Here is a 16,978-nt window from a genome sequence, read left to right as displayed (position 1 = left end):
TCCCTTTGCATTATTGGTGTCCTGCCGCCTATTTGATAGTTCAAACATGCTTCGCCCACAGGAGTGTCAGCTCATCTGTTTCCAGTCCTCGGAGCTCCTATAGACTACAGAACCCATAATGCACTGTAATGCTTCCAGGTAGGCGATGCATGGGGGTAATTCTGCCAAGTGGTTATATATATTATACTTACCATTCCAACACGCCAGTTGCTTGCAGCATCTGAAAGAAAAGAAAAAGATAATTAAACATATTATATCTACATTACAACTATGCAGGCTGAGCAGAGAGAGGCAGAACCTACATTACAACTGCGCAGGTTGAGCAGAGAGAGGCAGAATCTACATTACAACTGCGCAGGCTGAGCAGAGAGAGGCAGAATGTACATTACTACTGCGCTTGCTTAGTAAGAGGCTAACCCACTCAGAAACACAGATAATGAGTAGGAAGAAAAGATGCAGTTAATTTAGCAAATCTAGAGTTAGTAAGGCTTATTGAACATTAATAGTGTTTATTTGTATTTACAGACGCCAAAGCAGACTTTCGTAAGATACCAGTAGAAGGAGGCATAGCAGTTGAGTGTCTCTTGTCTTTCCCATTCCCCTTTCCCCCTCTATACTGTTAGCAAATGTAATCTTCACTGCAGTGGAGTTTGTGAGCTGGGGAGAAGTTATTCTGCTTCAGTGGAAGCTCAAATATAACAGGTGCGTGGTACTAGCATTCATACACCATATCTTTGTCACCCAGTGACACTAGGGTAACCTCTGCTATACCCCCGCATTAACTGGGACAGTCTCCGCCTTGAGTCTACCCACCTATGGGGGGGCTGTGCCCTCTTTGGTGACTTGGAATCCCCCTTCATGTGCCTATATTTATAGCACTCATTGCACTTGGGGAAAGACTTTCATGTCTATTTATTTTAAAACACATTATTTTTTTGGTCAGGTTGGGGATGGTTCTCCTTCCCAGTAAATTATTTTGGGGGTTATAGGAAAGTTGGATCTGCGTATATGGTTACCCCACCTTTTGCCTGATGCTATGCTGTTTCTGACAAGTCTGACTTGGACCCTGCTAATCAGGACCCCAGTCTCTCTGCTTTCTCCCCTATCTTGATATGGCAAGCACTTAGGTATATCCCAGATTGGATACTGGGGTACCCTTATAAGTCCCTAGTATATGGCACTAAGGTACCGAGGGCATAGGTACCCCCATGGTCCCCCATTGGCTGAAGCATGTATTATGCCACCCATGGGAGACCATTCAAACTGTCACTACAAGCCTGCTATTGCAGCCTGTGTAAGCTGGGTCTAACCCCACTTATAAAATATATAGGTTTCCTATATTCAAGGTTACTGCACTTAAAACCTATAAGTCACCCCTACAGCAGGCCTTTTCAATCCTGCAGACAGGGTGCTCAGTTCCAAGTGTGAGGGTGCCCCTGCATGAGCAGGACACCCCTACAACTTTCAGAGTCCGTTCTCCCGCGTTGTAAGTGAGACAGCCAAATAACATATAGAGGGGCACTGCGTCATTTTGCGATGACCATCTCAAAACTAGCTGTAATGAACCCTATCATGTTTGATATCAAACATGTTTAAATCATACCCTGAAACCCTAAACATTGTGGGGGTATGATTCCAAGAACTGTAAAGGCCCTCTGTCAGGCCCTCAGTGCTTCTGTTACAAGTCTTCTAGACAACATGGCTGCCGCCAAACGGAAACATGATTCTGCCCTCCTACTGCTGAGCCAAGCTTGAGCAGGGAAATGCAGATCAATAGGTATCCTGTAACAGGGAGGAGTGACCACCTCCCAGACAGGGTTTAGTGTATTGGGGCTGCTTGAAGGGCACATTTGGTGCCCTCCTTGCATAGTCCAGTTCAAACCAGCTCAGGGAGCCGTTGGCTCCCACTCTGGCGTGAAACTGGACAAGGGAGTATCCTCCCCACTGTCCAACCCCTCCCCTAGGAGGGAACCCGGAATCATCGCAACCCTTTCCTTAGGGTACGTAGAAGCTTACCTGAGGGTGGCTCCCTAGATTCATTGTGGGACACGATTCAATTCAGACACCACTTCAACTTCGACTGTCTGGGCACTCTGGACTTCACTGGACTTCGCTCTGGGCATTAAGGCTGCAACCAGGAAGCTTCCTGCTGCTCCTGATCTTGCGCCCTGCTTGTCTGCTGCAACGTCCATGCTTGTGCTTCAGACAGGAAACCTTCCAAGACCTGTGGGCATCCAGGCATCCGAGACACCTGAAGGAATCTCCCTTGAAGTGAAGGAGTCAATTCCCTGCAACTGCAGGCCCAGCACCTGAGCTGACTGGTCTGCTGATCCTGGGCTTCCACGCTCCAAAAGGCTCAGCAACACAGGTGGTGGTTCTTCACATCCCTCTAAGACTGCCCTGTCCTGTCACCAAGTTTGAGGCCAGTATTCCTCGTCAGAGCCGCAGGAAACGAACCCCTGTCCACCGCGTTGACTTGCTGTTCCAAAGGCTTGTTGGCTTCCTTCCATCAAGATCTTCGTGCTCCAAGTAGTCCCAATCTCAAGAATCTCCAGTGACCAAATATCGGACCACTCTGCATTGCTTGCACCGTGGTACTGCTTCTTTGGTAATCTGATCGAGGTCCTCTTGCTACTCCAGTGCCTCCGGCCAGTGGGTCCTGTAGAGGGTCATCCCTGATTTCTTTGGGCTCCCCTGATTGTTCAGGGCCCGCCCTGACTCCCTTGCTTGTGGTGCTGTGTAGTTCCTATAAACATATATACGATCTGCCCGTTTAGACAACATAGACTGTGGGATTGATGTCCAGACTGATTCCAGACACCCCCGCCAGGTATGTTTGCTTGTATACCAGCTGGCTCACAGTGCCACTAGAAACCCCTTCTACCAAGGAGAGAATAGGTCTTGGCAACTATCGAACATGACAAATCTGTCCCATCAGGGATCGTGAAAACAGTGCAATACTTTTCCCTCAGTCACTCGCGCTCACTTTGTCTCAGAGAAAAACACAGAATAAACAGTGGGGACTTTTTTAATAAACATTTATTGAACCAGCATCATTCTAGTGTAAAATAGATGTCCTGAAACAACCATAAGACAGAAACAGATATAAATGATTATAAGCACCAACAAAGTAAAGTGACAATAGATGTCTACCATAGTGCTAAATCAATGAATACGTGCAGGTATAAAAATACATGACAGTAATAATGCGTACTCCTACGATGCAACCCTAACTAGATGTACTTAAGTGTACCTAGCATGTATGTAGGTGTATAGCCAAGAATCCCTCTAGGATAAAGTCAACCCGGTTACCTGAAGTGAGAGACTGTGGGACACTGTCTTGGTCTCGAGGTCTACACCCCGCAAGGGATGTCAGACCAATGTGGGCTGGAGTGTCTGCGTGCAGTAACCTCAGCGTGTCGCGTCAGTGTGTCAGCATGGAAGTCCTTTTTTCCTCCTCCTGCCTCAGCAAATATATGGTGTTTTTATACATAAGTGGTACCCTCAGGGGTTCTACCTTGCTGTTTCATGTCGGACTTAGGATGATGGAAGGAATGACCCTTATACATAGTTATTATGTAGAAGATGGTAGTCCTGCTGAGTTTCCAAGTATCCTTATGTATTTTGGATGCGGCTAGTTTTCATGGAAAACCTCACGTCCTATAAGCAGTACTGTAACAAGGTAAAAGGTCAGTCCCAAGGAGCATTATGTAGTGTAATGGTAGGGAAGAATATAGGTGAAAGGTTAGGTTGTTACCTGGGCCTATATTGGGGTACCTATATGAAACATAACACCCACTCATCATGCGACTGGATGACATACAATAATTCATTGTACTTCTAGGCATTGTACACAAACAACTAAAAATAGCCCGTACAAAAATGTAGATATTTTTTTAAAAATGCAAAAATTATATTTTAAGCGGTAGATGTTTTACAAAAATATGTTCATATATATAGTTCGAACAACTATGAGCATCTGAAAGCCATGCAATTCAGCCAAAAAGTGTCCATTGTTTAAAAATTCCATTTTTTTTTGTTTTGAAAAAGGCAGAATTTTTGCCAGCACATGATCAGCAAAATGTTTATGCGTCCTGACTTGGAGACGCAACATCATTGTTGCTTGCCATCGCAGACGATGGTCCCTGCAATACCTCACAGATCAGGTCAATCGAACACAGATGGTCTTCTGTATGACCCACAGCCGACGCTGAGGAAGCCTCTGTGACATCCAAAGACTGAGTACTTGTAGTGGAGTCGGAAACCATTCAAACAGGGGCTCAAGCATCATGTGGTGGCTCTAAGAATGCAGACATCAACATGGGAATACACTGAGGACACAGTAGTACATGGGGCGTCATAAAGTCCCGGTGGTGCAACTGTTGGAAGTGTTAAACAGAGATCCAACACAAATGCTTGTACACAGAACAGGCATCAGAGGACAGGCAGGACACAGTCGATCCAGACAGGAACCAAGACTCGCTCAGTTCACGAAGGCAAGGTGGGCCCAGATTGAGTACCATGCGATCACGGTATCTGAGCTCCAGGAAATGTTTTTCCATCTCCTTGGCGAGTGGGACATCCATTGCGTAACTGAAAAATGATAATCAGGATTCCTGTTAATAGGAAAAGGATTAGCAGAAGCCCTCAAAAAATGCTTCAGAGTACGGAGTGTATGAAGTTTGGAATCACTTCGAAGGCAGTCTAAAAGGTGCTTAACAGTACCGAACCAATGGTCTTAAATAGGTATACTATACCCTTTGTATCAGACATGTTAAAGATAAGTTGTACCATTTCTGTTAAAGGGAAAGGGCAGTTTGCTCTTACAAGTGCCTGAATCTCCTCTGAGGTCTGTGTGACATGGAGATCAAAAGACACTTGGGCGGATGTTAAGGGCATGGTTTTCTATAAAAGCATGGCTTTCATTCAGCTCAGAGTATCAAACTGTATAAAGGAAACATTCAATGAAGGCTATAATGGTGCCTCCCTGACTGTCTGGGTCGGTGGAAACAATACTTACCTACAACAAGTAACCCTGGAGTCTACAGTGGCAAGATATGCAATGCCCAGAAGCATCCCACAACAACCTTAATCATTCAGCATCAAGTAACTCCAATTTGAGAGCAACTTGAACACCAGATTAATCACGGCAGTTGGGGATAAGTTTGCAACTGAACCGTTGCAGGCCCCATGAAGCATGACAACCTGGAACATGAGAGATCCACTTAAAGAGTTCTCGCAATTTGTACCACTTAGAATCACTTCTATGTCCCCACTCCTGCATCGAAATCTGTATGGTAATTCCCAAGGTAGCTGGATGAATTCCCTACCCATCACTTCATATCTGCCTGCCTGTTGTTGTTCTAACCGGTAATGTTATATGGCCATGGAGTAACCATTCTGTGGATGGTGACTCTGCCACAGTAAAAGGTAATTGGTCCAGTTTTTCAATACGCAGCATTGTATATTTTGCACCCCTTTTGTGTCATTGTTATCTGTTTCTAAGTTAGATTATAGGCAGAGAACAATGAGGTACTGTTGATAAATCGCCAAGGCGTATAACCAGCGCGCAATAATTGCAGCATCCAGCTTGATAACATATTAGATCATAGCTGAGACTGTCCGTGCTGTAGTATTGACAAATCCTGTTCTAGTATATCTATAGCAGTTGCTACAATGTTGCCCAGTGAATAAATCCTGGATGCTAATGTAGTCATCTCTATCGATTACAGCTAACGCTTTTTCCAGATTAATTCTATCAATTTCACCGAGTCTTTCCACGGCTTCTTGTTGAGAGATTTTCTAGATTTCATAATGAACAGTGTTTAAGAAACATTTCTGACGTGGTTGAATCTTGTTTGACACCTATTTGTGTCCTTGGGCCAAACTAACCATCCCTTCCAGTTGGAATCTGATACATTGTACTGTATGCTCTCATCTACTGTATCCTCACCATGTGTTGCAAAGTTCTGCCACTCCTCAAACTGTGATGGTGAGGGTATCTGAGGTGTGTTTAAGTCTTTGTTCTTGGCTAATTCAAGACAAGAATTCTGTTGCACAGTGTCATTCAGAAATATTATCTGCTGTGGAATGATTGAGGTATGCTCGAAATAGTGTTTAAGTTCCCTGAATTTGCCATTCATTCGAACACGAGACTGATTTAATGACTGTAGTGTCCTTCCATAAATTGAAACCCTGTTTAGACAGCTGGAAAATGAAGGATGCAGAATAAATCTGTTTGGTTTTAGTTAGCATATTTGTCTGTGCAGTTGTAGGTGCCACCGTATAATAATATGAGGTCGGGTCAGTAGTGTTAAACCCCGAAGAATAAGAAAATTTCTATGCAAATATTTGTGAACTACCTTTCGATGGTGTTGGGCAATGTACCTAATGGTGGAATGTGAAAACATTTCATTAGATAGTGGATTTATGTAAAAAGTGCTGACCATTATGTTGGTAACAGTACATAGTGTCAACATGAGATGTGTCCTCTAACATTTCAATGCTTGAAAATGCAGCGGATTGTTCGAAACCAGACAACATATTAATTACAGTTTCAAAGTCCCAATTGTCAGAAAATGTACTGGAGGTAATGATATAATTTAGAGAAATGTTAAATACGTGGAGTATTTTTAAAAGTTCAGTGGGACCAAATACATCATAATCAACCCGGTCCCACACTATACCATCAGGAATTGGAACAGCTGTAATGTTCAGGAAGGACAGGTCTCTTTGTTCATGATGATGAGATGATGTGTGAGGTTTCAGGATCAAATTCCCATTTGATACTGCAGAGTGTTCTGGGAGATAGTTTCCATTCGTGAGTAAGCAAACGACAGTCACAAGGCCAATCCTGAATAGAAATAACAATATTCCAGTTAATATCCAGAGTTTTCGCCATGGTGAAACTAGGCGAGTCTTTTTCAGAAAAATTTAGAATTCATGAAGTTGTTGTATATGGGTAACTTGAACTGGTGTTGTTTCAGGTTCACTGAGATCCAGAGAGAATGTATCAAAATCGTTAAATTAGCCAGATGCAGTTTGATCTATTTTTGGTAGCTCAGCAGGTTTTGTTGAACTGGCAGACGTCTCTTTTAGAGGCATATTCAGCTAGATATTGGAGTTAGGACAAATTGATATTTATCTTTCATTTGTGCTTTAAGGTTCTGTTTCAACAGGAACGAGTTCCATTTCACGATTGGTAAGCACATTACTTTGCATTTGTGACTCTTTGAATGCTATGAGTCTGAGAGTGTCGGCTACCCAGGGGCCCATGAGGCCTACTATTCAGTATCAACCATATAGTGTGGTTTGATCAGATCAATGGAGACAAATCTCTTTTCTTTCTTTCCGGCAAGAGGCAGAAGAAGTACTGTTCTTGTACCTAGGACAACCAGGACAGGTACCGGTTTTCTGTATGATGGCCTAAATTCTTTCTTGCCCACAATCTTTTCTCTGACAAGAACCCTGACTTTTGGGATCCAGACAGGTCTTGCCATGACTGATTTGATCACCCCAGTGGCAGTGCATTTCACTTGCACGTTGCTTTGTAGCGCCCGAAATTCATTGAGATCCTGTAAAACAGTCAAACGTTTATTGATGTCAAATGTCTTTTCATCCACCACTGTGCTTTCACAATCTCGATCAAGTATCCACATTTGCATCCTATATAGGACTTAGCAAAGAGTGACACCTCCTAGGGAACTTCTTGGCATATTATTGAGTGCCAGCCTCCCAATACAAGTGACTGTCCCAACTACCACCAAAACCTATTACTCTTGCTGTTAAAGATTGCTTTAAGTCTCAGTTTTTCCTCCCTATGACTGAATTTCCCTCAGGATGGACATAGAGGAGTACTGCAGTGCAACACCCAAACTTCCCATAGCTTCCTTGTAAGCCCTAGAGGTAAACATGGGCCGTAGTCAGAATGTAATGTGCCAACTGCGTATGTCCCTATAAAGACTTGCAAATCTATTAGAACACTTTGAGTGTCAGCCGAGCGCTGAGGCCAAACCTATAGGAATCTAGAGCATGAATCCACTACCACCAAGATATACTTGTAAGCCCCATCTTATTATAGTGGGCCTCAGTGGTCCAAATAGACAGAAGCAGGTGGTCTGTCTGATATCAATAATGGTGTCTGCGCTGTACGTGCTACGGTGGAACCCTTCATCTGCTGACAGATGTCACACTTTTGGACAAAATTCTTTGTCTGATTAGTTAATCCTGGCCACCTATTGCGTTGTTTCAGTAAAGAAACCGTTGCGGTAACTCTTGTGTATATAGAAACTAGACCCTTGTGTGCAGCTAGTATTAAGACTAATCTGCGATCTATGTTTTTGGTATCACTCTATTCCCCAATCCTGGAATTTGAGCATACAGAATATTTTTTGCATCTAACTTGCACGAGTACTTGAGTGCAAAACCTTTTGGTAAGGCTGTGCTGTTTTTGCATGAAGCAATGACAGCTACCATTATCTGTCCGTCTATTCTCATTTTAGAATTAGTGATTGCAGTTACTGCAGCAGTTTTACTGCCCCTTTTGTGGTTTCATCAGCCAATGAATTTCCTTCAACGTGAACGCTATCACGTTGATGACTCAGTGTATGTTTCAAGTGAACTCCTGGTAGTTCGTTTTTCAACTCGGCTACCTGTTCCCATAGCTTTATGCTTAATTGTGCTATCTTTTGAGTCTTTAAACCCATTTTTACCCCAATAATGAAGATATTCATTATATGACTGAGCACAGTAAAAAGAATCACACACAATCAGTGAGAGGAATTCTCGATCCATATTTCTTAGTGCCAGTAACAGTGCTTTTAGTTCTACAAGCTGTGCTGTGCAGTCTCCTAGAGACTGTGTCTTTGTACTTCCAGGATGGAACTTTCCTTCCTGCATACGACCCTTCACAATAGCACATGCGGTGCTGCATTGTTGTTTACTACCTATGGCCGGCTGAGCAGAATCGTCAGTGTAAATAATATATTCGTACTGATCTAGAGGCTTTATTTCATTTGGGAGAGGATATTCTTGTTCAGATTGCAGAAATGATTGTGTTTTAATGTAGAGTCAAATTTGTAATGTACATCGGTTGCAGTGAGAGAATTAGCCCATTTTATCCATCCTGGATGTAAAGCTTTAGCTTTGGAATGCTTGCTTTTGTGACAGCATCTAAGGCTGGTACTGGAGTTACGACAATTATTTGTTTCCCCTGGACCAGTTCTCTTTTTCTCAATACAGCAGTCTGTACTGCTGTCAGAATTTTTTCTGTAGAAGCAAAACACATTTCAGCATTTCTGTACAAGTGTGATTTGTATGCTATGGGTACTGTTTTCCCTTCATTGAAGCTTAGGTAAGTATATCCTGATTGACCCGCTATAACACAGATCACCAAATATGTAGTGTTTACAAGTGTGTGTGTAAGTGTTTGGATGCTATCATGTCAGCTTGTAGGGAATGAAGGATATCTGTGTGTACCAGTATCCAATGCCTAACTGAAAAATCAGGTCTTATTTGGTCATAGAAAGGTTTTACTTTTTCTGCATAATCTAAAATGTAAGATCTGCCTAAATTTAAGAATCCCAAAATGGATAGTAAGTTTTTCCATGATTTAAAGGAGGTTGGAGCAGCTCACACTTTTCTAAAGTTAGCTGCCAGCCTTTTCCCTCCACTTGAAAGGTCATATCCAAAAAGTAGTACATTGAGCTGGGCTAGTTTCATTTTATTTTTTAAGTTACATTTGTAGCCCTACGAGGCAAACCCAAAAATGATGTTGCTCAATCTGGTCAAGTGAACCTTTAAATCATCATCCGTCATATAAATATCATCTACATAGTACAATGCCTCTTCATTCAAATTCTGAAGTAACACTGCTACCCTAGCGGAGAACAATCCAGGGCTATTCTTATACCCTTGTGGGAGACAACAAAATTGATGCCAGGAACTGAGTGCTAAAAATGCTGTTAAATATCTGCCCTCAGGTGCTATATTTTGGCACAAAAATCCATTTGAGATATCTACTGTTGTTTTTTATTTTTTCCGCACAATGTTATTCATCAATGAGGCACTATGTGAATTCTGTACTGTAAATGTTTTAGTGCATGTGTTTAGTTGTCTGTAGTCTAAAACTAGACAGTTTGAATTATCAGGTTTCATTACAGGAAACAAAGGATTATTCATTGAGGAGAAGCAACTTTCAATTACACCCTGGTATTCAAGTTGATCTTTTCGCTTCTTGTTTTATTGGTACTTTCTCTGTGGACTTGGAGTAGTTTTTACTGAGATGTCATGGTGAGGTGATTCAGCATCCCACCCAACATGGTTGAGATATAATGCGGGCGCAAGTGCTACCGCCCACTCCTGCGCGTATGTATGTTTTAAGTATATTGGAACGAGGTAGGAAAAATCTGGTAAAATGACAGTTTCTCCCTTTGAGCAATCCATAACAATTCCAGGCAGCCAATCTTTTTCAGGTAAAAGGATGTCATAGCCATAGGTTAGCTTCTCCCAAAAGAGACCTTTAGTTTTTCTGGGTTTGCCCACCTCCATTTGGAGTGTTATTTCATGTAACTTATGCGGGTCACTTACCCTCGTATCAGGTGTTTCTACCTTGATATGCTCAATCAACTCTATTGTTACTTCTGCTGTGCTGTCTAGCATCATCAGAACCCATTCCCCATTCAGAAGTTGAGCCCTCAGAATTTTGGGCATGTCTATATTTCTTTTTTTAAGGCGTTTTTTGTTTCCAGTCAATGATACACAGCTGGATTTAGCCTACAACCCTGAGGCCGGCAGCGTGAAATGCCATCAAAGTATAGTTAAGTACACAGCTTAAATTCTATAATAATACATCTTTATCAACACCAGCAAAATGAGTGATTAGAAATAGTGCACAATAGTGACTTACCAGAAATTAGGGAAACCTATTTATACCACCCTCCCCCCTACCATCTGCCAACAGCACGGTCAGTCTGTCCTCATCTAGTGCCCCACGTCTTGCCTGGCCATGCCCAATGGTCTCTCGTTTGGGCTGAAACCCGCAGTGTCTCCCTCCATCCCATATCCCGGTCTACCCTACGAATACCTCCTTCCACAAGTGCACAGGCAATCCTCGCACTCGGGTCACTTCAGAACTATGCCCGTCACATGTCGACTCCCGAACCATGATCAACACCCCCCGACTCTACCCATGAAACGTATGGTTCCCAAATATCCACCGGCCTGGGGCGGCTAGGCATCAATTCCCAATATCGGGTTAATTGGTCTTTACAATATGTTACAGTATGTACCCAGCCAGACACCGCAGGTGGACACGATCTTTTCCAGTGTATCGCTACTTGGCGTTTGGCCAGCAACAACAGCATTGCCACCAATTTCCGATAATCCTTTGGGACCTCCTGGACACATCCCAATAACACCACCAATGATGTGGGTGGAACCTGAACAGCCGTTATATCCCCAATGTGCTAACTATCTCCAACCAGAATTTCGCTACCAATCTACAGGACTAATCCAAATGGAGGAACGTTGCTTCTAGTCGTCCACATCTCCAACAGGCATTGTCAGTGTACAGGCCCATCCGGCATAGCTCTACCGGTGTGCGGTACACCCTGTGCAAAAAACTGAAATGGATTAATCTGAGTCTGTAATTCGGTGACAAATGTTTCAGCTGCGTACAGCTATACATTCCACTGATTATCTGTGATCGATGTTTCAATGTCCGGCTCCCAATCTGCTTTCGAAGTGTGTGCCGTTAGTGGAGCTGTGCTCTGTGTGATGTTGCAGATACGTGTAATCAATTTCTTTGGGGAGGGTTAGCAAAGACATTTTCAAGCGAAGGAGGAGCCTGCGGCTCTAGAGGGTAGTCAATATAGCGCGCCTTACGTGCCGCTCTAATTTGGTAGTATAATAATGTATCCGATAATGAGGGCATCTGTTCGCCGCACATGTGCTGTATCTTTTAAAAAGTGGCATCTGGATACATACAAGTCACTTCCCTGCACTAACTGGTGTGCCGCAGCTCTCTGAGTGGTAGCCTTGTCTGTCAATGGAGGTAACAGCGGGTTGCCCCCTAAGTGCATAGATGGTGCATATAATTCACTAACACCTGCCCTTTTCGCTATACCGCGCCATGCCCATTGTGTCGCCTCAACTGTGTCTATTTCCTGATGAGGACGTTTATAACACTGATATACCGCTACATTCAGCGGGGTTGGAGCGACTCTGTCCATCTCAATCGCCACATGCGGCTGAAATTGTGTCGGGTGATGCCAAAAATGCAAGAACTGTGCCTGCGCACTATAGGCATAGAGTTCAAAATCAGGGGCACACAGCCCCCCATGTTTAAAGGGCAGCATCAGCAGGCTCCAAGAGACTCGAGCCTGTTTGCCCCCCCAAACAAGCTCCAGCACCACTGTCCTGAGTCTTTTAAAGAAGTGGACATTGAGTGGCATCGGAATATTTACAAAGAGGTAGAGCAGTTTAGGCAATATGATGATCTTCGCAATTGCTTTGCACGCCAAAAGTGAAAGTGGCAGTTTCTTCCAACTCTGAACCTTGGTTTCGATCCAGTCCATAACCCTACCATAATTTGCCGTCCATATTTCCTGTAGAGATCTACTCATGACAATACCCAGATATCGCATCTCGGAATCTACCCATCGTATGGGGTAGTCAGTGTCACATTTGTCTGTCTCATCCGTGAGTGCTATTATTGTGGACTTTGCCCAGTTAATCTGGATTCCTGTAAGACCTCCATAGCGGATCACCTCCCTCATTAGTTCATTAAAGTTATCTTTGGGGTTAACCATGTATATGGTCATGTCGTCTGCGTACATTGAAATTAGGAGTCCTCTGGACGTAAAGCCTATGCTCCTGTGTGTGTGATGTTGGCGAAGTCACGCCGCCAAAGGTCCAGTAGCGATGGCAAAGAGCAGTGGCGACAAGGGGCAACCCTGCCGTGTACCGCGTGTGATACCAAAGGGATCCGACAACTTACCATTAATTCTCACTCTCGCCGTGGGGTTTACATATAAAATTTGGATACGTTTGATGAATGTTGGGCTCAGTCCCATGCGGGCCAACACGACAAATAGAAATTTCAAGGAATCAAAGGCCTTTGTGGCGTCAAGCAATGCCGCCACGGCCTGCACATGAGGGGTCAAGATAATGTAGGGTGCCGAATAATGTTCTTAAGTTATGCACGGTGGATCTCCCCGGGGTGAATCCGGACTGATCTGGGATTGGGATCTGTTGGAGCATCAGCTGTAATCTATTTGCCAGGAGCTTTGCATAAATCTTAGCATCAAGATTTATCAGCGATAATGGCCTATATGAGTCAGGGGAGGTGGGATCTTTTTCAGGTTTCAATAAGGCTATAATCATTGCCTCTCATAGAGTAGGGGGGAGTATGCCCATCTCCAACGCCTCCTGGTATACATGTAATAGACGGGGTGCGAGGACATCAGCATATTCCTTGTAGAAGGCAGCCGTTAAGCCGTCAGCTCCAGGAGCCTTTCCCGCCGGCATGCCGCTAATTACTTGGCGTATGTCCTCCACCGTGATCGGTAGGTCCAAGTATGCACGGGCCCCATTATTGAACCACGCAAGCGCCACCGTGTCTTAATAGTCTGTTATGTGTTCCTCTGGGGGGTTAGTAGTGGACGTATATAAGTCGCGATAATAGCTGGACTTAGTGGACAGGATATCTTACTGCATCCTGACCATCTCCCCTTCAGCGGACTTCAGTTCCGTTATGCACTCTGTACCTCTTGGGGTGCGTGAGAGGCCCGCCAGCATCTTGCCTGCCCTGTCTCCTTCTCAATACTTCCTAGCTTGGGCATACTCATGTAGGTAGGCCGTCTCCCTCTCTGCCTCCTCCTGAAATTTTGTCAGGGTTGACCGGATAAGGGTTCTTGTGGAAGGGGAGGGGTTAGCCTGGAAGTCCCTCTCTAGTTCCCCGATTTCTGATTCCAGTCTTCGCAAAGTATTTCGGAATTCTCTAAGAACCCCAGTCTTTAAAGCTATGCATCTTCCTCTGATTACTACCTTGAATGCCTCCCAGAATACTCCCGGGAATCTACCGACCAACCGTTTAACTCAAAATATTCCTCTATTTTGTCCCTTAGTACCTCCCGGAAGACCTGGTCTAGTAGTGTTCCAGACGGAAACCTCCAGGCAAATGGCTGCGTGTATGGCTCAGGGATTTTCGTGTGGTCAGAGAAAGTTCTCAGATAGTGAGTGACATCTAAGACCCAAGTGTGTATATCTCTCGATACCAACCAATAATCTAGTCGTGAGCACGACCCCCTGTGATGTGTCACACATGTGCCCTCTCTTTCAGTCCGATGTATCGCTCTCCAGGAGTCAATCAGATGTAGGTCTAAGATTATGTCTGATAGCGCCAGTGCAGCTCTAGGATGATGCTCTCGAGACACTCCTTGCCTATCCAGCGTGTCTCACAATACCACATTGAAGTCCCCACCCCAAAGTATTGTCATCAAGCCAAGTGACTGTATCTTTTGACAAATATGTTGGAAGTATTCTGGACTGTCTGTGTTCGGGCCATAAACGTTCACTATCAACAGTGGGGTATTGTATAGCGTGCCCTGCAAGAGGATGTATCTGCCCGCCCTATCTGCATCTAAATGGTGTGTTTTCCAGTGCAGGCCCTTGCGTAAAAGGATAGCTACCCCCCCCTAGAGTATGTTGAATAGCCCGCTACCACAATCTTACTCCACCTGGTGCTCCGGAGAGCATTCGCCGCCGTCGTCGGCAGATGCGTCTCCTGCAGCAGACAGATGTCAACCCCCCTTCTCAACAGGTAGGATTGAACTAATCTAACTTTCCTACGATCATTCAACCCTCTAATATTCCAGGATATACATTTAAGCGATGTCACATGAGTATTTGTTACACTAGAGCCCATATAATTGGGATGTGTTCCTATCCATGTAATACCTTCTGAGTGGTGTGTTCGACCAGGCGGCCGCATTTGCGTAACACATACGAAAAGCAGTCAGACCGTGTAATGCAATACGTGGCAGATTCAACTTACACAACTTAACACCCCCACCCACACCAACCCCCAATCAGGTTGTGACCTCGCCCTCACCAGCCCACGAAGACCAAAACCTAACCGTCCACAGTCGTGAACACATGGAACTCATCCCGTTGGGGTATGCATGAGTTCGCCAGCGATACTCCCCTGCTCTCTTGGCAGGGTGGCCGAAATCAGAACGTGCTGCCCCTTTCCCCCGCATCACAATGTAAATGTGCCCAACTAAACACAACAAACTTTAATCCTCCATCCTTGTCAGTGGGCATAATACCGTTAGGTACATATGCCCGGCACCAAACAGTCTCGAACCTATCTCACTATTAAAACACATCACGTCACACTATATATGTACTTATTTGTAGTTCCATCGACCATGTCCGTCTCTTCAGTCATTATCGCTCAAAGTCCTTTTAGAACACGAGTCAGCCGCCAGTGTTTCTTGTCTGTGTTCTTTTGCCATCTGCTTAGCGTATGCCAGGGCTGCCTTAGCGTCTGTAAGGAACGTGGCCTTACCGTGACTTTGGACTCTCAACTTGGCCGGGTAGATCAGGGCTACCTGGTGCTTATCTGTTGGAATATTTTCTTGGCCGGTAGAAACTCTCTGCGGACGGCCTGCACCTGCAGTGTAAAGTCCGGATACAGGGCTATGTTGTTTCCCTTGTATTGAATGGCGCCTCTCTCCCTAGCCAGCCGCAGGACCGTGTCCCTGTCCCGGTAGTTTAATATTCTCGCCAGGATCGGTCGCGGCGGAGCTCCAGGTCTCGGGCACGGACCCAACGTACGGTGCGCACGCTCGATGAGGAACAATGCGGAGAGGTCCTGTCCAAACAGGTCTTGCATCATCTCCTCCACATACCTCTCCATATTTTGTATGTCTGTAGTTTCCGCAACTCCTGTAATGTGTACATTGTTCCTTCTCGATCTCGCTTCCAAATCCTCATTCTTCTGTTTACTGACCTGTCGCACGCCATCCATTCCCCTTAGCTTCTTGTCCATCTCCTTTTGGCCTTCCTCCGTTTTCGTGACTCTGGTCTCAAGTACGTACACACGGCCCTCCTGTTTTTCCACCCGATGGGTGATCCTGTCCATTCTTTCTGCAAGGGAGTCCATTTTGGAACCAATCCCCTGCAGGCTGGTTTTCAATTCTCTAAAAATCGTTTTAATGTCCTCTTCAGGTAGTGTAGTCGTCGTAGTGCCTTCTGGCTGCTCCTTCTGCCCGGCGTCAAAATCTGCGGCCTTGGTGGTCTTCTTATCAAAGTTAAGCTTTGGCTGGCGTGTTTCGGATTTCCCCATTTTGACAGCGCACGTGCTCCGGATCTCGCTTTACTCAGTGGTGCCACTGTGGTCAGGTTTTCCGTGATTGCTCACCCCCTGCAGCAACGAGAGGGATGTTGGAGTGAGAGATCCCAAGCAAGTTCCTGTGTCCAGGCTGTCGACTTCCAATCCCGTGCATCTCGTTACACTCCACGGGGCCGCAGGGCAAGCAAGCAGTCCAGGGGAGTGGCAATTGGTCTGGTGTGTGTAATGGGCATGTCTAATTTTAAGACCTGCTACTTTCTTCTTTTTAAATTGAGGTTTTGATGTTTTTTTTTCTTCGTTTTTTGGAAGTATAGTATGAAGCGCGTTGCGTGTCTCTGGACTTTGTATGTTCTTCTTGTCTGTGTTCTGACCATCCTTCCCTCTCAGAGTTTTCTGATGAACCCTGTAAGGAACAAGAAGAATGTGTATTAGTATCCTGATACCTGTCAGATTTTTTTATGTTATCACGATTCCCGAGGTTGAACCTCCTTTTGAAGGGTTCCTGTTGAGGAGATCCACCCCGAGATTAAGATTTATTCTCTCCAATCTTTGGTTTTTTATTTTTATCCCATTTCTTCTTGGACAATGTAGTCTTCCGTGCTGGGGAATCTACCGACCAAC

Source organism: Lissotriton helveticus, chromosome 7, assembly GCF_964261635.1.
Source record: "Lissotriton helveticus chromosome 7, aLisHel1.1, whole genome shotgun sequence".
Lineage (NCBI taxonomy): Eukaryota > Metazoa > Chordata > Amphibia > Caudata > Salamandridae > Lissotriton > Lissotriton helveticus.
Note: the sequence above shows the minus strand (reverse complement) of the source record.